This window comes from Globicephala melas, chromosome 20 (genome assembly GCF_963455315.2).
Source record: "Globicephala melas chromosome 20, mGloMel1.2, whole genome shotgun sequence".
NCBI classification, from domain to species: domain Eukaryota; kingdom Metazoa; phylum Chordata; class Mammalia; order Artiodactyla; family Delphinidae; genus Globicephala; species Globicephala melas.
Window position 1 is genome coordinate 423438 of NC_083333.1, and position 22734 is coordinate 446171.

At 46.9% G+C, this 22734-nt stretch overlaps 1 long non-coding RNA gene across 3 annotated transcripts in view; it reads left to right on the forward strand.

The window, feature by feature from the left end:
• Positions 1-22734, forward strand: part of LOC132594106 (uncharacterized) — a 171917-nt gene that overhangs the window by 82166 nt on the left and 67017 nt on the right. For 2 of the 3 annotated variants that reach the window (XR_011377025.1, XR_011377026.1), the window contains 2 exons: positions 17314-17428; positions 19430-20851. The exons of the other annotated variant lie outside the window; for it this stretch is intronic. This is a non-coding gene — a long non-coding RNA (uncharacterized lncRNA). Of the gene's footprint in view, positions 1-17313; positions 17429-19429; positions 20852-22734 lie in introns of those variants that run through there. 3 annotated transcript variants of the gene reach the window in all.

The following is a 22734-nucleotide window of genomic DNA, read 5'->3' on the forward strand; positions in this document are numbered from 1 at the left end:
GCAGTTTTGGAACTAGAGGAAGTGTAGGGCCCTGGCTCTGGAGTTGAACGACCTGGGTTTGAGTCCAGGCTCTGCCGTGTCCTGGCCGTGCGTGACCCTGGGCCAGTCATTCACCTCCCTGGAGACTTACCTATACAGGGGAGATAGTAACCATTGTTACCATGGGGTTAAATGAGTTGATTCATTTCTAGTGTGTAGGAGGACCTGGCAAAGAGAAAACCTCAATAATATTAACACTCATCAATATGATTATCGTGAGGACTTTTTTGCCTGCCCTCCTGCCTGGGTGGCATTTTCTATTCCTGGCAGGGGGATTAATTTGCATCGGTTCTCCCCTCTCAGCCCCGTTTAGTGCAAATGTGAGATGGGCAGTGGGAAGTGACCGGGCACCTTCTTGTGCTTCATGTTGGACCAGCTTCTACGCCTTACTGTGTGAACTGGGGAAAGTCACGTTCTCTGAGTCTCAATTTCTTCATCTGTGATCTGGGGAGAAACCTCACAGTGCTGCTGTAGAGTAGACATCAAATGAGAATGAGTATACAACATTAGTCACCATTAATAATATTTACGGCGTGATTATTGACTGGCAGGTGAGTGAAGTGTCTGAAAGGGAAGGAGTGGTCCCAACAGGAAGGCTGCCTGGAGGCCTCCTAGCTCCCAGGCTCCACACGGGCTCAGACACCATTGGCCCCTGGGCCAGGCCCACACTGAGGAAACGCTGGGACCCCGTGGACCCTGGCTAGGCTGAGGTCGCAGTCCCAGCAGTGGCTGTCATCCCTGACCCAAACTGGCAGGGCTGGTGGGGAACCAAGTACAGAGGAGCCTTAAATCACAGCAGCGCTAACTGGGTTTTAAGTAACATTTGCTTCTAAGTACTCCTGTTTTTTCAGGAGGAGGGATGCCGGTGGTACATGGCAAGCAGTTCATCATGTTTCAACCCTCACCGCCCTCCCTTCCCTCCTCCTCCTCCATCTAAGGTTCTGCAGCTGTGGAAACCCTGGCTCAGCCCAGGGCTGTGTTCAGGCTTGGGACTGAGCTGATGGAGGTGGGAAAAGGGTCAGGAAGTTTCCTCTGGGAGCACTGGAAGCTGTTTTGCCTCCCTTTCTCCCTCCCCTGTTTCCTTTACTCATTTATTCATTTGTTCATTCATTCACTGGATCATTCACTCGCTTGTCCATCCATCCTCCCATCGTCACTTCCACATTCGTCAAACACCTACTAGACGTCAGGCTGAGATCTGGCTCCTGGGACAGCATCTATCCATCAAGTGCTCTTGCTGTCCATTCAAGGTCCTGGTGACCCGCACCTGCATTGCAGCTCTTAGAGGCAGGCAGTTCAGGCTCAAGCTGGGTCTGCTTCCTAAGTCTGAGCTCTTTCTTCCACACCTGCTCTTCTCTGACTGTTCTGCCTCCGCAACGTCATTGGGGTCATCTGCTGTCCCTCTCCCCCTGCCCTCCCCTGGCCTACTTCAGGCCTCACTGCCTTTCCAGATGACCTCCTCCTAACTGGTCTCTCCCTCCTCATCTGTCCTCCATATTAATGTTCCAGTCCAGTGGTGTCACTGTCCTTCTCAAAAGGCCCCAGTTGCTCCCTATTGGCTGAACGAAGCCCAGACTTTTCATCCTGGCGTGGAAGACTTGTTGCCTCTAACTCACTTCTTGTCTTTTCCCACTTACGCATACTACGGAAATTAGTCCATTTCCTCCTATCCAGCTGCACTACTGGACTTGCCATCGCGAAGTTTGTTTACTTACGCATCTCCCTCTGCTTTGTTTACTTACGCATCTCCCTCTGCTTGATGACCACGCCGTGTCCACAGGTACAGATCTTACCTGTATTAAAGAACATGTTTAAGTCCTGCTTGCCCCATAACTTTCCCAGTCCCGTGCCTCCCCCAGCTGGAATCACCTCCCCCTCCTCTGGGCCACAGAGCACTTCACCAGAGTTTCCATTAGGACCCTCACACTTTGCAGCATGGAATTTATGGACACGTCTTGAAGTTCCTTGAGGTAAGCAGCATGGCTTGGCCATCTCTGCATCCCTACAGCCCTTGCACAAAGCTATGCATATGACAGGTCCTTCATTATCTCCCAGTGCTCTTAGTCTTCCCCTGCCCAGAGGTGATCCTCTTCCAGAAAGGCGGCATCAGAGGCTGGAAAGGTCCCTGGACTTGGAGGCGATGCTGCGCCGTGGCTAGTGGTACCGGCTCTGGGCAGACAGACCTAGGCTAACTCCACTGACTACCTTGGTGACCTTGGGTAATTTACTTCTTCAGTTTCCCCATCTATATGAGGGCAGATATTGTGATGTCACTGGGTTATTGATGGTATGGAATTAAACACACGAGTCCCTAATCACACTGCCTGCCACTCTGGATAAAATTCCACTCTTTGTTATCAGATCTAGTTACATCATTACCAGCTGTGTGGTCTCAGGAAATAAATTCACTTTCTCAAGACTTGACTTCCTCATCTATAAAATGGGAATAACGAATCCCTCCTGGCTTGGCTTGGGATGTTATTGAGAAGATTAGATAACAGATGTTTTGTGAGTCAGTGTCTGTGAATGGCAGAATCCCAGCTTGACTGTTTAATGAAGAAATGGGAATTTCATTTATTCACATAACCATCATAGGAAAGCCAGGACCGGTGGATCTGGGCACCCTCTTTTCATCTCTCATCTCTCTTTTTGTGCACATGACTTCATCTTTGCCAGTGAGAAAGGCTGGTGCTCTGCCAGTAGGCAGTTCTACCTACTTTCTGCCTCAAGAGTGAACAGGAAAGAGGGTTCTCCCCCAGTCCCAGGGAGAAAAATCCTGGGGAAGGCTCTGATTGGACCAGCCTGGTCACATGACCAACTGTGTAGCAGGAAGGGGAAGGAGCACTCAGTGATTGCAGTGGGGGAACACAGTTCCCTGAGTAAAGGAGAAGCCGTTACTAGATGAAGGGGACAGGGTACTGGGCAGACAAGTAGAATGGATGTCCCCTCCAGCCATTAAAGCACTTCATTCATTCATCCAAGACATGTTAATTGAGCACTTCCTATGTGTCTAGCACTGGGGTGGGCACTGAGAAAATTAAGATGAATAAAACACTATCATTGCCTAGAGCACCCCCTAGTCTATTGAGCAACTTCTGTAAAGTCTGCTTTACAGTTACAAGATGGCACTGTTTCTATTCTTACTAATATATGACTTACAATGTTGGTGAGACTGTCTGAGAGTCAGGGGAGATGGGAAAGAAGGAAGTGGAGATCAGGATAGGGGATCACAGAGGCCAAGAAAGAGAGAGACCACTTAGTTTGTGACAGGTTATTTTTCCATATACTTTCCTATGTCATCTTTGCAATAATCTTTCAAAGTAGGAAATATAATATGCATTTTAGATGTAAGGGAGGGGAAGCTTGGAGAGGAAAAATGACTCCCAGAGGTCATGGGGCTAGAATGCTGGGATTTGAACCCAGGTCTGTCCAGCTGGATCGCATGCTTTTTGCTCAAGCCCATGGAGTGGCAGGGGAGGGCTGGCCAGTCCTGGCCTTAGGAACGAGTCTTTCTTCCCTCCTTGGAACGAAGTAGAGCATGACTAGGAAGTGACTGCAGCTGGCAGCTGAGAGACTCAAGTGTGGAATGAGTAAGTGGCCAATAGAGAAGATAATTCAGGAGGCAGGACTGAAAGGGAAAGACCCTTGCAGGGGGATGCGTGGGGAGCCTATGCCTGAGTCCCCCTCTCCCTCTCCTACCTCAGCCTTTCTCCTCTTCAACCCAACTCCAAGTGGCAGATTTATTCGTTTTAATTAACAGCCCCAATGCTGGGAAAACATCCAAATTCCAGCTCTCAGTATCACTGGATTTCCACAGTAAGGAGAGTGAGGGGGTGATGCTGGGAATAGTAATGAGTAGGGGTGGGACAGCAGGAGAGGTACCCTCCCTGCCTGGGCCTGGCCTGGGACCACCTTCCCTCACTCCCTCTTCCTCTTGCTCTGACTTGACCCGGGGCTTACTGGAACTAAAGCTGGGCTGGCCTTAGGGAAAGGGGGAGGTTCAGCCCAGTGTGGGGTTATGGGGATTGGAAGCATTTGGCTCTGATCTCAGCTCCCCTACTGTGTGACCTTGGCTAAGCCACTTGACTTCTCTGGGATTACTGTGAAATTCGTCTGTAAAATGAAGAGGATGATTCGAAGCCCTCTAAGAGTGCTGGCAGCTCTAGACTGTGATTCTAAGTTTCTTGCAGATCTTCTAACTGCTCTGCTTTCCCAGCTCCTTCTTCTTCAGGGAAACTCCTTAGTTTCCTCTACTGGACTCTGCTCTGCACCTAGGGAGGTCTTCCGGTTTGAAGTCTCCACTTCCAACCCAGATCCAGTGCCTTCTCTTGGAGTCCTGAGCACTCCCCCTTTTGAGGTCTGTCAATCTTGGGCTTGACCTTGGCTCCCTTAGTCTTAACTGGGCGGGGGGTCTCATGCAAGTCTGCACCTGTTTCCTCATTGCATGTTAGGGATGACAATGCCTGTTTCCAGGGCGTGCATGCGTGTGGCTAGATGTGGTGGAGATGCAGTGAGGTAACACTAGTGCAGTGCCTGGTACATTGATTCACATGGGACCCACCCATGACCACACAAGTCTGGGAGCCACCCATGGGCCCTTTCCTTTTGGGGGCTCCTCGGAGCAAAGAACAGAGGGAGGGGCTGCTGTAGTTAGTCACACCAAAGGGCCCAAATCACAAAGGGGATGAGGAACCAAGCGGGAACCACCTCACATCAAAAGCCCACATCACAAAGGGGATGAGGAACCAGTTAGTGGTGGCCAGCAGCCACTAGTGTAGGAAACCCTCGTCCCCAGCAGAGGCTGGTTTGTAGGGAGCTTTTTACATTCCAGTTTGACCCTTCCCCCCACTGTGTTAGCTCCTCATCCTCAGCTTGGGGCTCTCTCACACTGTGCAGAGATCATGCAAAATTATTCAACTAAAATCATTCAGCAGGAAAGGCAACTGAGTAATCAAGGCTTACAGCTGAGAAGCCCTGGCCCTAACTAGGCTGGGAAGCAGGAGCCCAGCCGGGCTGAGAGGCTGGCTGGTTTCAGCGTTTTCCCAAGCCAGGGAATGCAGCGCCCCCCCCCCCGGGCACCTCTCGTCCAGCATGTGGTCAGCAGTGAGTCCCAGGAGTCGAGTGACCAGGCAATCTGGTCCCACGTCTGCACCAGGCCTTGTAGGTGGCTTTGAGCAGGGCCCCAGCTTTGCCGGCTGGAATTGCTGGTACACGCAAAGGAGTTTGGAGCTCACAGCCATTGTTCCTGGGCTCAGAGAAGCATTTTCCCTTCTGGGGTCTGGAGGGCAATGGGGAAGGGAGATAGAGGAGGAAGCGAGGGTCAAGGGTGGGAGAGCAGGAAGAGGGGGAGGGAGTAGGGGTGCAGGAGGAGAGCCAGGAATGCTGTGGATGCGAGCCTGTGTCACATGAGCTATGTGACTTGCTCGTAGTGTATTTACTCCAAATGTGTGTGCATCTCTCCATCCCCACCAGAAATGCAGTGGTGACCTAGAGGATCATCAGACATAAATGTGCTCAACCCTCCCTTCTCCCAACCAACCATCCATCCATCCATCTGCCAGCCCGCCATTTATAGGGTTCACCCTCCACAGCTGGCTCTTTGCAAAGAATAAGAAAGTAAAAAATAAGATGCTAAAGTCTTCAAAGTTAAGCTCCTCCCCCGTCAAAACTGCTCTCTCCTATCTTGGATTTTGGCTCTACCATCCACTGAGTTTCTCTAGCTGGAAACTGCAGCCTGTTCTCTGAAACCTTGCCTGCCTCCACGTCCTCACCCAACTCTCATTTTCCCTTTTAATTCATTTCACCTTCCATCACCTCTAACTTTCTTTGATAACTTATCCACCCCTTCATTCATCAGCACCATTCCCTCCCAGCCAGGGCAGAGGGGAGCCAGACCTTGGGAAGAGATTGACTTTGTCTTGATTCCATGCCAGGACTGGGCATAGAGTGAGAATAAGGACCGTGGAGTCAGGTTGGTTCTGAGCCTGCCTCTGCCGCTTCCTCACAGTGTGGCTTTGGGCAAGTTGCTGAAACTGCACGCCGCAGTGTCTTCCTTTGGGCAATGGAGGTGTTAATATTGCTTCTGAATGTGTGAGAGGCTGGTTCAACCTGAAAGTGAATGCTAAGTGCAGTGCTTGGCACACAGTAGGGGCTCAGGGGATGCTGGCTCCACCTTCCCACCTTCCCCCTTCTTTCTCCCTTTCCTCCATAGTCATGCATGTCTGGACCCTCAGGCTGCAGAGCCCTGGGACACCAGGTCTGTGCAGGCAGGGGACCTGAAGCCACATCAGAGCTCATGACAGCAGGAAGGAAGAAACTCCGCTTGGCTTCTGTGTTGTTACTTTTTTTTTTTAAAACAGGAAAAACTCAGAACTGAGCAAAAGGCTCACCAGGAGGGCAGGGGCGAGGCATAAGCCTGGAGAACCCCAGGGTTCCCCCATAGATCTCCAGGCAGGAAACCCCCAAACTCCATCTGCAGGGGAGGCAGAAAGAGGTCCGCCCTGAGTCGCAGCATCCCAGCACCACTGCTTACCTGGAACGGGGACGAAGGAAACTGCAGCCTGCCAGGGTGTGTCCAGGTGCCTTCCGCCCCCCACCCCTGCACACACGCGTTTCCCCAGAGGAACTTGTTCCTGCTAGGTTAGGATTCTCGATTGTTCTGGCTGGGTGACTTCAATCCTCTACTTTCCAATGAAGAAATTGAGGCCCCCAGAGGGGAGGGGATCTGGAACCATGCCTCTTACCTTCCCGTTCAGTGTCTTCATTCTCTTGAATTCCCAGGTGAGTGGGCTCAGTACAGGGCAGAAAAAAGAACTCCCATAAAGGTCAGGTTGTGATTTCCCTGAGTGGGGAGGGAGGAGCTGGCATGGGGATGGGTGACTTCTGGCACTGTCCTAGTTCCTGGGCCCTGGGAGGTGGTTTCCTGGGTGTTCACTTTATATAACTCATTAAGCTCTACAGCTATGGATTATTCACTTTTTGGTATTTGTGTTATGTTTCACAATGAAAAAGGGTTTAAAAACCCTAATAAATCTTGCTGAAATCAATTACACATGCAAAAGAAAGATAAAGAGGCCTCGGGTCTGAGGAAACCCCCATCCAAGTTACCGGTCCTGGCAGGTGGTCTGTGCCCCAGCTACTCCCCCCTGGGAAATGGGTACAACCATCCTCACCCCTCACCCATCCAGGGAAGTGAGCCTGGGGTAGCAGGAGCAGAACATTTGCTAAGGGCCCCTATCCTGTTCTAGGAGGGTAATGGATTTTGTGGCTTCTAGATTAGGGTCAGGGTGAGGATGCCATGAGGGCGAGGTTGTAAATGCTGTCTCTGGCCTCACCTTCAAGGCCATGTCCAGTCTATGAACTCACCGTAGTTCTAAACTTCAGGGCAGTGGGAGTCAGGTAGCCAGGGTACCCTCTGGGTTCTACTTTCCCGTTGTGTAAAATGGGAGGATTGAGGGGAAGCAAAATGTGTCTTTTGGGAGTGTTTCCTAAAACACCTAGATTCTGTTCACCAAGGGGAAGCGTGTCACCCAAAGGCTCAGAGAGGTCATCTGACCTTCCCAAGGTCACACAGCATTTAGTACAGCTCTGAATTGAGGATCCTGTTCCTAGACTTCTTGGGGAGGAGCACCTCCTCCTTCCTACCCCTTCCCTCTTTTGCCTTCAGCCTGAACCCTTGTAGGGCATAGGTCAGGGCTCTGCCTGAGAAGCTGCTTTACTCTCAGTTGTCCCTGGTGATGCAGGGCTGGCCCTGAGCACTTGTGACTTTTACGTTTCCTGAGATTTAAGGCCAGGCTGGCTGGTGGGCTCCACCTCCCCAGGCTGTGGGCAGGAGGAGGGGGTATGATTCATCTCGTCTCTCCTGGTGCTTAATAAGAACATGGCTATAAATGTAACTGGGCTGTTTATGAGTGCTAAGTCAGCCTTGCAGTTGGCTCCCGGCCCCCTCAGAGCCAGCCTGGCCCAGCCTCTGCTGCCTCTCCCTGGAGAAGCAAAAGGGGGTTCTCCCCTCAGGCCCCCGACCCTGGGAACCTGGAAGCCTTGTGCAGTAAGGGTGGGGAGAGGGGGCAGTCTTACTCGGATATTATTAACTCAATTATTATTATTAATTCATTCAGTGTTTGCTAAGCATCTACCGAACATCTGTCAGGCACGGCACCAGGGGCTGGCACTAGGGGCTGCGTAATTTCCGGTGTCAGCCTGAAGGAGCTTGCTGCGTCTGGCAGAGACTCACGAGAGGGCAGGCAGTGACGATCTCTGCGAGAAACAGCTGTCAGCACGGGCCCTGAGAGCCGAATGTAGTGCCCTCACCTGCTGTGGGACATGGCAGCCGGGAGAGATTTCCTGCGGGAGATGACGGGCCAAGATGGAGGTGAGGGTCAGGGTGTCCAGTTCTGGTGGAGAGACAGGTACTCCAGGCAGAGTCTGCACATTTAGAGGATAAAGGTTTAGGGACAGTAGGAGAAGAGTGGGGGTCAGCGAGCCTGGAGGTTGGTTGGTACTTGGGAAGGGAGGTGCTTGACCGGGAGGCCACAGGAGCGGGGCCACACCTGGGAGCCTGGCCTGTATCCTGAGGACCATGGAGTCCCCTGAAGAGCTGTAGAAGAGGATAGGGATTGTGAGAGGTTTCGAAAGATCACTCTGCCAGGTGCATAGCCACCTCCTATTCCCTGTCAGATGAGGTCGCCCCCTTTTGCTCAGAATCTTCCAAGGCGCACCACCATGCTTACAACAAACCCTGTGTCCTCATGTGGGCCGCAGCGCTGAGGGAGACCTGGCCCTGCTCGCTTGCTCTTCTCCATCAGGCTGGGCTGTGGCTGCTTGGATCCGCCGAGCCTGTCCCCACCACAGGACCTTGCAGGTCCTCTGCTTCCCTTCATTCAGGAATCTGCTCAGAGGTCATCTTTTCAAGTGGGCCTCCCCAACCATCCTTTCAGAATCTCTCACTCTGCTTTCTTTTTCTCCAAAACACTTATCTCCTCCACATGAGATTTTATTATGGATGATGCATATGTTAAACAGGCAGGAATGCTCTCTCTGTGTCTCTGGTCCCAGCACCTAGAACATACCTGGCCTATGACCCACCCTCAAATATTTGTGGATTGAGTGATGGACTGTGGTCAGGGCAAGGTCAGGGCAAGGAGGTCTCCCAGGGGACCACGGAGGTTGTCAGCATCTCTGGGGGTGGCAGCACCTGGTAGACACTGTGATTTTCCCTCATCTGTCTGGGGAGCCATGCTCAATTTGAAAAGACCTTTCTGGTTCTGCCAAAAGGTCCAGGAAGGTCCAGGGAAGCAGAGCTATTCACTGGCTGAGGTGTGAACCCCAGGGCAGGGCTTCCATGAACTGTTGGGCAGGTTGTACACAGCACAAAGACTCCTAGCCAAGAGGGCAAGTGAGAGTTGTTTTCTAACATGTTTTCCCAGAGGAAGAGGTATCTTACCCTTGGATGAGGCTGAGAAGCTTCTTACATTGGGAGTAAGTCTGCTTGGACTCAGGGTATGGGGAGGGAGGGAAAACTTCTTCAAATCAACCCAGGAGCCTAGGTTTTTTAAGAACTTGTCATATTGCATTCTCATCTGTCTCTCTTACTAGAACTATGAGCTCCTCCAGGGCAAAGCAGTATCCTCATTTTTTTTTTTTGGAATTGTCCATGTTTATCCCAGTACTGGGCACTTGATGATTGTTGAATGAATGAATGAATGAATCTGGGATGGACAAGAGGGGAGGAATAGGGAGAGATGAGGGAGAGTGAAGGAGGAATAAGCGTTGAGAAGGAGGGAAGAAGGGGAAAGTGTAATGAGGAACTAGGGAGAACATGCAAAAGATGAACAAAAAGGAGATCCAACTGAAGGGCAGGGGCAGGGCTGGAGAGATGGAGAGTGAGGCTGAGAAGGTTCAGAGGCAGGGAGCAGGGCAGGGCTGGAGGCTGAGGAGCTTGGAGGCCTGACCGGCCTGAGGTGGTGGGAAGTTTGGGATCCCTGCCTCTGATCCTGAGGTCACTGCCTGAGCTCCTGGTGAGCCACGCTCATCAGCAAGCCTAGGATGTTGTTCACAATCCTGACCTGGAGGTCAAGGCCATGAGCTCTTAGTGACTCCTGCTCCATGGGTTATTGATGAGGGAGCAAGTGACAGAAGGTGCCCTATATCCTGGAGCATCATTCTTAGGACTCCACCTTTGCTGTTTCTTCTTTTAAAGCAGCTAAAAACTTGGTAGCTGAAGCCCTGCAGGGTCCTGGTCTGATGGGGTGACTTGGGATACCCTTTTCATCTCTTGGAGTCAAGGCATTTTATAACCGGCGCTGGGATCTTTGCTGATTCCAGCTCACGGGGCTTTCTACTGGGCCAGATTGGAACCAGGGGGTGTAATTATGTTCCTGCTTTTGGTCTCAGGCTCCCTGGGTTGCGGGGGTGGGTGTGGATTCTGGCTCTGCCACTTACTTACTGAGTGACCTTGTAGAAGTTAGCTATAATATATATACTTTAATTCCTAGAGCAACACTAAAAAAAGCTATAAAAAGAGATATTGTAAAATGTACAATAGATAAATTTAAGTTAAATACAAAAAATGTTTACCTAACCCAAAATATGTCAGAAAAGGAGGAAATAGAGAAACAAATACCAAAAGAATAGAGGGATTAAACAGGAAACTGATAAAATGGTAGGTCTAAAGCCAAACATATCAATAATTATATTAAATGTAAATGATCTGAACACATCCATTTAAATGTAGAGATCATCAGAATGGATTAAGAAAAAACCCTGGCCCAAGTATATCCTATCTTCAAGACACTCACATCAAATATATTGATGTAAACGGGTTAAAAGTAAAAGGAGGGAAAAATATATACCATGCAAATACTAATTAAAAGAAAGCTGGGTTGCTTTGTTAATATCAGATGAAGTAGACTTCAGAGCAAAGGAAATTAACAGGGATAAAATGGGTTTTTACATAATGATAAAAGCATTAATTCACAAAGAAGACAAAAAAAAAGTCTAAATGTGGATTCATTTAACATCAGAGCAAAAACTGACAGAACCGGAAGGAGAAATAGACAAACCCATAATTATAACTGGAAACATTAAAACTCCTTTCTCAGTTATTGAAAGAACTAACAGACAAAAAAATCAGTAGAAATGAACAACACAATCAATCAACTGGATCTAATAGTTATTTGCATAACATTCAACCTAACTAAAGTAGAATGTACATTCTTTTCAAGAGCACATGGAACATTCACCAAGATAGGGGAAATACTGGGTCGTAAAACAAATCTTATCAACATTAAGTAGAAATTATACAAAATATGTTCTCTGACCATAATGGAATTAAACTAGATATCAATAATGAAAAGATAACAGGAAAATCTCCAGATACTTTGAATTAAACAACATACATTTAAATAATCCATGAGTCAAATCAGAATCCTCAAGGGAAATTAGAAAATATTTTGAACGGAATGAAAATGAAAACACAACATATCAAAATTTGTGGCATGCAGTTAAAGCAATAGTAAGAGGAATATTTATAGCATTCAACACATATTGGGAAAGAAGAAAGGTTTTAAATCTATAATGTTAGGTTCTATCTTAAGAAACTAGAAAGGGAAGAGCAAATAAATTGAAAGCAAGCTGAAGAAGGAAGATAAAGCACAAATCAATCAATCTGAACCCCACTCAATGATATTGAAAACAGAAAGACAATAGAGAAAAATCAATGAAATCAGAAGCTGGTTCTTAAAAATATCAATAAAATTGATAAACCTCTAGCAAGACTGATAAAGGAAAAAAGAGAGAGAGAGGGAGGGAAAGAGAAGACAAAATTACTACTATCAGGAATAAGAGAAGGGATATCACCACAGACATTAAAAGGATATTAAGGGAATAATATGAACAACTCCAGTCACATAAATTTGACAACTTAGATGAAATGGATCAATTCTTCAAAAATCACAAGCTATCAAAACGCACCCATGACAAAATAGATAACCTAAGCAGTCCTATAGTTATTAAAGAATTTGAATTTTTACACAGAAAATCTTTCAAAAAATATATCTCCCAGTCAAGATGATTTCTCTGTCAAATTCTTCCAAACATTTAAAGAAGAAATAACAAATTCTACCCAATCTCTTCTGGAAAATACTACCTAACTCATTTTGTGAGGCCAGGATTATCCTGATACTAAAACCAGACATACAAAGCATAAAAAAAGAAAACTATAGATTGATTTTCTTCATGAATACAGATACAAAATTTCCTAACAAAATATTAGCACATTGATTCTAACAATACATGAAAAGGGTAATACACTGTGACTAAGTGCAGTTAATTACAAGAATGTCAAGCTGGTTAGATATTTGAAAATTAATAAATGTCAGCCACCATATTAACAGTCTAAAGAAGAAAAATCACATGATCATATAAACCAATACAAAAACACATTTAACAAAATAGAATATTGATTTATGATACAAACTTTCAGGAAACTAGGAATATAAGGGAACTTCCTTAACCTGATAAAGGATCTCTATAAAAAAAAACCTACAACTAACATCATACTTGATGGTGAAAATAGAATGCTTTCCCCCTAAGATCAGCAACAAGTCAAGGATGTTCACTCACCACTGGAAGTTCTAGCCAATGAAATCAGGAAAGAAAAAGAAATAAAGGCATGCAGATTGAAAAGTAATAAAGATAACTGTCCCTACTGAAGGACCAAATGTATGTCTATGTAGAAAATTCTAAGGAATCTACAAAAACAAAGAATCCTACAACTAAGTGGCAGTTTAGCAAGGTTGCAGGATACAAAATCAACACAGAAAATCAAACATATTTCTAAAAACGAGAAACAAATAATTGGACACCAAAATTTAAAAACAGTGTCATTTATAATAATAGCTTAAAAAATATGAAGTACTTACGTATAAATTTAACAAAATGTGCAGAGGTTTAGCATGCTGAAAATTATGAAATGCTGATGAAAGAAATCAAAGAAGACCTAAATAAATGGAGAGACATATAATGTGGATGTATTGGAAGATTCAAAATAATAAAGAAGTCAATTTTCTCCAAATATATCCGTCTATATTGATTTAAGGCAATTCCAATGAAAATCGAGCAGAATTTTTCTTGTGGCGATAAATGGAATATTTATAAATGGAACGGAATATTTATAAATGGAATATTTCCTGCCATATCAATAAACAAAGGATGTTACAGTCATCAATGATTGCAACCCTCTAACGTGAGCCGGTGAGCCCCAGAAAATCAGGGCTGAATAGAATACCTGCCATCTAGCAGCCATCAGACTGCATCCACTCCCTGTGGTGAACCCTGAGGAAACTCAGGATGTGAAAATACAGGATACTGGCCCCAGATAGCTGAGGTGCATGTCAAAGGAATGATTTCTGTGAGCCCAGACTCTTGAATCTTCCCATACATTGAGAAGCGCTAAATTCCTTAACTTGAGATATCTGGTTTTCTTTCATTAACAATAATCTTTTGACATTCTGACTACCTACCCTTTTGTTGCAAAACTCCTATATGTGCTGGCTCCTCCCCCGCCTCCTCTCAGAGTTATCTGAAACACTGTCTCCTGGGCTGCAGTCCTTATTTTGCCCCCAATAAAACTTAACTCACAATGCTCACGTTGTGCATTTTTTTAAGTCAACAGTGGATATAGATGAGCTGACTCTACCATTCTTATGGAAACGCATAGGAAGTAGAAGAGCCAAAAGAATTTAGAAAAAGAAGAATAAAGTTGGAGGACTCACAGTACCCAATTTTAAGACAATATAAAGCTTATACAGTAATCAAGGCAGTGTGGCAATGGTAAAAATAAAGATACATATGCAAGAAAAAAAACATAGATTAATGGAGCAGCATAGAAAGTCCAGAAAGAGATCTATACAAATAAGATCATTTGATTTTTGACAAAAATGCAAAGGCAATTCAATGGAGAAAGGATAGTTGTTTTTTTATTTCCTCCATAAATGGTATTGTAATAGTTGGGCATCCATATGTACAAAAGTGATCCTTACCCTAAGCTTCATACCTTACACAAAAATTCAATAAAAATGGAGCATAGATCTAAATGTAAAACATAAAACTATAAAACCTCTAGAACGAGGGAGACGCAAGAGGGAAGACATATGGGAACATATGTTTATGTATGACTGATTCACTTTGTTATAAAGCAGAAACTAACACACCATTGTAAAGCAATTATACCCCAATAAAGATGTTAAAAAAAAAAAAAAAAAACCTCTAGAAGAACTCAAAGGAGGAAACTTTAGTGATTTGGGGCTAGGCAAAGAATTCTTTGATATGACACCAAAAGCATTATCTATAAAATAAAAATTTGATAAATCAGACTTCATCAAAATGAAAAATTCTTGCTAAGTGAAAGACACTACTAAGACAAGATACTAGACTGGGAGAAAATATTTGCAAATCACATATCTGGTGAAGGATTTGTAATATATGTATATATATATGTCTCAAAACTCAATAATAAACAAACAACTTGATTAAAAAATGGGCAAAAGACATCTCATCAAAGAGAATATATAGATGGCAAGCAAGCACATGAAAAGATGTTTGACATCCTAGCCACTATGGAACTGCAAATTAAAACCACATTGAGATACTATTACCTACCTATTAGAATGGCTAAAATAAAAAATACTGACAAAAAATAAGCACTGGTGAAGATAGGGAGAAACTGAAACTCTCATACATTGCTGGTGTACACAAATGGTACAGTCACTCTAGAAAACAGTTTGGCAGTTTGTTATAAAACATACACATCATACAACCCAGCATTCCCACTCCTAGGTATTTACCCTAGAGAAATGGAAACTTACGTTCACACAAAAACCTGTATTTGAGAGTTTATAGCCGCTGTACTCATAATCACCCAAAACTGGAAACAGTCCAATTGTCCTTTGATGGGTGAATGAATGTACTACATCCATAGAATGAGATACTCCTCAGCAGTAAGAACTATTGATACATAAAACACTTTACATGAGTCTTGAAGGCATTATGCTGAGTGAAAAAAACAGTCTTACAAGGTCACATATTATGTGATTCTATTTATATGACATTCTGGAAAGGGCAAAATTATACTGAAAGAGAACAGATTAGTGGTTGCCAAGGGATAGGAGTGGGAAAAATACTTAAATACAAAGGGGCAGCATGAGGATTTTCTGGGGTGATGGAATTGCTCTGTAGCCGTGGGAACATGAATCTATACATGAGTTAAAATTCAAAGAACTGTAATCAAACAAAAGCTAATTTTATTCTATGTTAACAATTTTTTTAAAAAAGGAAAGAGAAAAGAAGTTAAAAGGGTAGCAGTACCCTGGCAGGCCAGCATGCTGGAGTCTCTAGGGATGGGAGAACAGAGTTGCAGAGGGATGTGAAATCACAGGTCCAGCCACCTCCCCATCAGGAGGTCCCATTCCAGAGCCAAGCCTTGGAGGTACTAGGTTTTATTGTCATAAGGAAAACAATTTCCTTTCTAATTACCACTTCCCATTATCACCATCCATCTGGTCTAGCTTGGGGGCCCTGGGAAACCCAACATTATCTGATTTCACACATTAAAAATATCCATTAAAAAAATCATGGATATTTGTCTCCTCTATCTCAACTTCCTCTCAGGGAATCTTCTCCTGCTGTTACAGCCACAATTTCCCATGTTAGAAAACAGAGTGGGGCTTCCCTGGTGGCGCAGTGGTTAAGAATCTGCCTGCCAATGCAGGGGACACAGTTTCAAGCCCTGGTCTGGGAAGGTCCCACATGCCGTGGAGCAACTAAGCCCGTGAGCCTCAACTACTGAGCCCACGTACCACAACTACTGAAGCCCGTTGGCCTAGAGCCCATGCTCCACAACAAAAGAAGCCACTGCAGTGAGAAGACTGTGTACCGCAACAAAGAGTAGCCCCTGCTCGCTGCAACTAGAGAAAGCCCAGACACAGCAACGAAGACCCAACACAGTCAAAAAAAAAAAAGAAAACAGGGTGATATTTTGATGCTTCCTTCCTCACCCGACCTCTGTAAGTCAATTAGAAGTCCCTTAATCTGTTTTGAATCTACATTGCCATCTTCCCCAATTCAGGCCACAGTCCCTGCCTTCCCTGCTCTGGACCATGGTAACAGCCTCTCACTGCCCTTCCCACCACGGTCCTGCGGCTTCCATCCCTTCTCCACACTGTAGCGAGAATGCTCTTTCTGAAGCATCACTTCCTCATCTCCCTGCTTAGAGCCACACAGGTCCTGGGTGGGGAAGGACAACTTCTCTAGCCTGGCCCTGGGGGGGTCTGTCCCCTTCCAACCTCAGTTTCATTTCAGGCTCTCTAGCCAATGCCTTCTCCTGGGAGTTTGAGCCCCACCCATTCTCCTCTTGCACTGTTCCCTTTGCTTGGAATTACCTCCCACCCCTTTTACTTGGTTAGTTCCCACTCTTTTTTCAGTCCCACCTTGGATATTTTTTCCTCCCAGAAGTTTTCCTTGACTTCATCCTATAGCTCAGTAAGTGCCTGATATTAAGCTTATGATGGCCAAGGTAGCCATTTCACAAGACGTCCATCTTGAATTAAAATAGTGCCAGCTTATGACACAGCTACTACCACAACAACCAGATAAGGAATATAAGGAATTAAGTTGCCCCACCCAGGAAGGGCTCTTTTTCAGAAAGCCCTGGGTAACGTAGCTAATACACTGCTTGAAAGGCCCTGCTTATCCCTTCCCACATACTAATGCCTGCTCTTATGCTTTAAATTACCCATAAGGAGCCAACCCAGAAAACCCTAGATACTCCACATTTGGACCCTAATAAACAGAGCCCCAAGTCTGTACTCTCTCTCTCCCCACGACATCACTGTATGGCCCTCCAGCGTGCTGTGTACCTTCCAAGACCTGTGAGTGATACATCTTCAAAGTTCCCTGGTGGTTTTTACTGAAGTGAGTGTCCTGGGATGACAATTAGAACCACAAGGGTGGGTCCAGCCACAACACTAGCCCTGGTGGGGGAAGTGTCTATGGGGCTCATTAGGAATAATATGGGCCAGGTGAAGGCCTCAGGCATTCTTGGCTGAGAGCATCCCCATCTATAGGCTGGAATGGACAAAACAGTACCTCTATCTGGGGCCCCTGGGCCCTCTATACCTGCCTCCTTTACCTCATTTTTAGAGGGTATTGAAGTAGTCTGTTAACGTTTGAAGGTGCTTTGGGAGCACAGTCTGGTCTGGTCTCCCATTCTTTCCACAGCACATGCCTGTTGCGGGCACTCAGTACCCGTTTGTTGACTGAACGAGTAACATCAGGCCTCTTTCTATGTTAATCCTGGGAAGAGGGGGATTTCACGGCATCAGGTGAGTCTCAGGTGAGCATCCATTGCATACATGCACATACATACACACGCCGTCTAGAATTTGCTGGTGACTGATGACTCAAGAGTCTACCAGGGAAGTGGGGAGAAGATACCCACGCCCCTTCCTCACTGCAAACCATCTGTGGCCATGTAGGAGGATTCTGGGCTGGGTCAGAAGCCTGGGGTGCGAGAGCTGGCTCTCCCACCAGCTCCCACTGTGACCTGGAATAAAGCACTGCCTCTCTCCAGGACTCAGTTTTCCATCTGTCCAGTGGGGCCAGTGAAACCTGCCCAGCCTGAGTCTCAGATGGCCTGGGACGGCAGGTCTGAAAGCTGGGTGGGAACTTTCAGCCTGGATCAGTGGGATGACCCAGAGGGCAGGCTCTGCGTGGAAAATTCATCAGTGGTTAACAGAGGGTTGCCCATAGTCACTCTCAAAATTCTCAGCCAAAGCTGGACAAGACGAAGGAATGTTTGCGGGATGGCAAACTCTCCTGGCCCTCATTTTCTGTCACACCCTCTTAATTGCAGGGTGGGCCGCTGCCATCTTCCCTCCTCCCTCACCACCGTTTTGTTCAAACCCCTAATTTGTCAGTCAAGGAAGCAACAAAGCATTAGCAATGTGTGGAATGTGCCAGGCTAAAACGTGGCTTTCCTTCAGCCTGGGGCCTTGGTGGGAAGGGGCGTGGAGTAATTCCCCTGCCTGTGGACCTGGAGAGGAGGGCAGTGCCTTTCCCTTCTCACCCTTTCATTTCTGCATGGAGCTCAGGCTTCAGAATGAAGGCAGGCAGCCCGCGCAGTGGGCTAATGCTGTCCTCTGATAGTTGCCATTAATAAAACATTGCATTAAATCGGAGTTCGGAGGGGATAATTGGAGCCATTTATCATGTCTGCAGCTAGAGAAAGGGTTGGTTCATGAGGGGTGAGTTGAGAATTTGTGAGACTGGGGGAGCCTGGGGTGATGGTCCCCTGGGAAGAGGCCGGGTGATCTAGGTTTGAAGCCTCTGTCCCTCCCTGGGTTTTAAGGACCCTCCCTTTGGCCTAAACGGAGTCTCTGAGGCCAGGCTCTGCTGCCAGACAGGAGAGGTTGGAATACTGGCCCCACCACTTAGTACCTGGGTAGGTTCTCTAACCTTTCTGAGGCTCAGTTTCCTCATCGGTAAAACAGAGATAATGCTAACACTTACATCCATCCAGGGCCTTGCAAAGATTACCTGAGCTAACGCATTTGAAGTGCTTAGCAGTTACTTGGCACACAGGAAGGGCTCAGGAGAATTAGTTGTTATCTTTGTTAGTTTTGCTGGCTGAGGGGAGCGTGGGGCATAAGATCTGTGCCACCCACTTCCAGGGTGAAGGGTCACAATTACAAAGTGGGGAAAGCACGCGTTTCATTCTCAAGCCGACCACTGGGCACTTTCAACCCTCACCACTCAGCTACTTCCTCACCATGAGACCGTGGACAGGTCACACAACCCAGCTGACCCTATTTCCTACTTGCAAGATGGGCATGTCCCCAGCTGCTTCACAGAGCTACTATTTAAGGGTCAAGTGTGAGAACGGGTGTATAGCTTCTAGCACAGTGCTTGTCACATGGTGGGACTCAATATGTAATAAGGCTCCTCCTGTCTCCCTTAGAAGAAAATTGCCTCCGATGTTAAGTAAAACATGGACTCTGTCAAGGTATGAACAGGGCAGAAAGATCAGTTGGACTCAAGTGGTGAATGTGGCTCAGGTTCAGCTGGATCTAGGGGCCCAAATGATACCACCCATAGTAGATTGCATTCCTGGCCCCAAATCTTAACCCCTCTTTGTGTCCACTCCCTTGGTAATGGGACTCTACAGTTCCTTCCACTTAAGGGACAGAGGGGATTTCAGTTCCTTTGGACTCTGGGCTGGGCTGTGTGACTTACTTTGGCCAATGGAATGGGGCAGAAGTGACAGTTCTGAGTCTAGTCTTGAAGAGATTGAATATTTCTCCTTACTCTCTTGCCCCTTTGCCATTCTTATGAGAAGAACGAGCTAGACTGCTGGCCCAAGGAGGATGAGAGCCACGTAAAGCTGAGCCACCCAGCCACCACTGCCTGCAACGGACTGGCCCTGCTGAGCCCGCCCCAGATCAGCCAAACAGCAGCCTACTTGCACCCACTTAATTGCCTAAAGAATTCCACAGGGTAGGTACAATCATCCCATTTTGTAATTGAAGAGCTGAAGTTTAGAGATGAAATGTCTTGCCAACCCTAGGACCTGCATTTTGGACCACAGACCCAGAAAACTACCCGGAGATCATGTCCTCAACAGATGCGAGACAGCCTCCTCCAGACCTTTCTTACTCTGTTGACTGTCCTTACGGAAAGTGGCAGCCGGCACACAGCAGCTGCTTGATAAATGTCTCCTGAGTGGACAGATATCTTGTCCGGTAGCCTGTAACCCATGTAGGTGGGGAACGACCAAGCTTCACATCAGTGTCAGGCACATCGGAGGTCACAGTATAATGGGAGGAAGATCTCAGGGTGGGCAGTGGCTGTAGAATCAGTGGTCCCTCACTCTTTCTCCTCTGAATCTCATCTTTCCCTTGGTGACTTTGACCCATCCCTGCACTGTTGGTAACGCAATGACAAATATAGGCCCTGTCACTCTCCCCTCCACCCTCCAGGCCCCAGGCACTCTGGCCATCTCACGCTTCCTTCAGGAAGCCAAGCTTCTCTTCTCTTCCAGGCCTTTTGCCCGTGCTGTGCCCTCTGCCTGGGAGTCCTTCCCGCCCCCCAGATCTTCACAGGACCAACTCCTCCTTGTTTTTAGCGTCTCAGCTCCAATGCTGCCTTCTCTTAGCGCCCCTTCCTGATCATGATGCCCAAATCACTCACCCTCTCCCATCACCCCCATCACTTTATTGCCTCCATAACACGATTACTGCCAGATGTCATCTTGTTTATTTATCAATACTTGTTTACCCATCTTCCCACTGTTCTATTCCCCAGCATCTAGGACAGCGCTGGGCTCTCAGCTTTAGGTGCTCAATACATAACAGTTGAAAGAAGAAGTGGATGAAGGCTGCTTTAAGGTGAGGGCAGCAGGAAGTGGGATGGGGCAGGACAAGGTCTTCTTTTGGGGAGCTCCATTCCTTAACGGCGTCTTGGCGATTGATTGTCAAGGCTGTTCCCCTTTGGGGCACTCAGCAAAGAAGCAAATGAGCTGGAGTGGACACAGCCCATAGGAAACGTGGCTGGGACCGGGGAGCCTCGCCTAGTCCTCCCATACCAGGGAGACCCCTGCAGAAGCTGTTCATTTTGCAGGAAGCTTCTTTTCGAGGCTTTCCTAATCCCGGCCGGCCTCCCGGGGCTCCTCCTTGGCTCCTGGGCTGAGCAGGGCCAGGCTGGGCCGGGCAGGCTGATTTCTACTTTATTATGTTTTAATGACTCCCCCCTCCTCAGAATGATTAGGCCTTAATAAATAACATTTCTCTCTGAAATTGTGCCATCATTAATTCTGCTTAGGTCTCCTTGGAGAAAATTTTGTGGAAACATTCTCAGTGTTGCTATTTAAAGCTAAATTACTTCGGCTGATTATTTCTGTCCAGGTACATTTGTGCCCAGGTGGCTGGGGCCAGCACTGAGGGGAAGCTAGGTTGGTTCTTGGGCCCCTCCCCTGAGGCCTTGACCAGAGTCCCTGCTGGCCCCTTGCTCTGTAGAGCTCAAGCTTAAGTCCTCCCTGGCAGGGGTGGAAGGAGTGAAGGGGGCCTGGACCCTGAATTGGGGGAGGGGGTGTGAGTCCTCCCAGCCTCCCCTAAAGCAAGGGTGATATTGGGAGGACCCTTCCGCTGTTCTTCCCCCCACTGCCCTCACAAAGGCAGGTACAGTGCAGCATCCTTAGGGAAGCCACAGGGGTGATGCTGGGCTTTGTGGGGGAACATGTACCAGGCCGGGGTCCTACGAAACAGATGAATTCAGTGTAACCCACTAGGTTTCTATGTACCAATTCTGGGATCTATTTTAAAAATCAGAATTTTGAACCTCCCGGGAGGGCTTTGTGCAGCCAAAGTGGGTTCTATGGCACAATGAGGTTGGTAAGCAGGGGTCAGGCCGACAGCAGGGTCCTGAGCCCCAGAGCAGGTGTCTGAGTCAACTATGCTGGTGTAATGATGCTGAGTTCTCTCTAATGGGGCAGGGCTGTGCAGAGCACAGCAGGTTTCTCTGTAACAAAGCAGGATTCTGTGAATTCAGATTTCTGCAAAATCGCCAAGGGTGTAGCACAACCAAGAATGGTTCTGAAGAAAAAGGCAGGATTCTGTGTAGCCGGGTGAGTTTCTGTATAACCAACCACGGTGATTTAGAATAAAGGTGGTCCCTGTATATCAATATTGAAATCTATTTTTTTTAAACATCTTTATTGGAGTATAATTGCTTTACAATGGTGTGTTAGTTTCTGCTTTATAACAAATTGAATCAGCTATATGTATACATATATCCCCATATCTCCTCCCTCTTGCATCTCCCTCCCACCCTCCCTATCCCACCCCTCTAGGTGGTCACAAAGCACTGAGCTGATCTCCCTGTGCTATGTGGCTGCTTCCCACTAGCTATCTATTTTACATTTGGGAGTGTATATATGTCCATGCCACTCTCTCACTTCGTCCCAGCTTACCCTTTCCCCTCCCCGTGTCCTCAAGTCCATTCTCAATGTCTACATCTTTATTCCTGTCCTACCCCTAAGTTCTTCCTAACCAATTTTTTTTTTGGGATTCCATATATATGTGTTAGCATACGGTATTTTTCTCTTTCTGACTTACTTCACTCTGTATGACACATTCTAGGTCCATCCACCTTACTACAGATAACTCAATTTCATTCCTTTTTATGGCTGAGTAATATTCCATTGTATATATGTGCCACATCTTCTTTATCCATTTATCTGTCAATGGACACTTAGGTTGCTTCCATGTCCTGGCTATTGTAAATAGTGCTGCAATGAACATTGTGGTACATGACTCTTTTTGAATTATGGTTTTCTCAGGGTATATGCCCAGCAGTGGGATTGCTGGGTTGTATAGTAGTTCTAGTTTTAGTTTTTTTTTTTTTTTTTTGGCGGTACGCGGGCCTCTCACCATTGTGGCCTCTCCTGTTGCGGAGCACAGGCTCCGGACACACAGACTCAGCAGCCATGGCTCACGGGCCCAGCCGCTCTGCGGCATGTGAGATCTTCCCAGACCGGGGCACGAACCCGTGTCCCCTGCATCGGCAGGCGGACTCTCAACCACTGCGCCACCAGGGAAGCCCTATTTTTAGTTTTTTAAGGAACCTGTTTTTTAAAAAGCTGAGAGC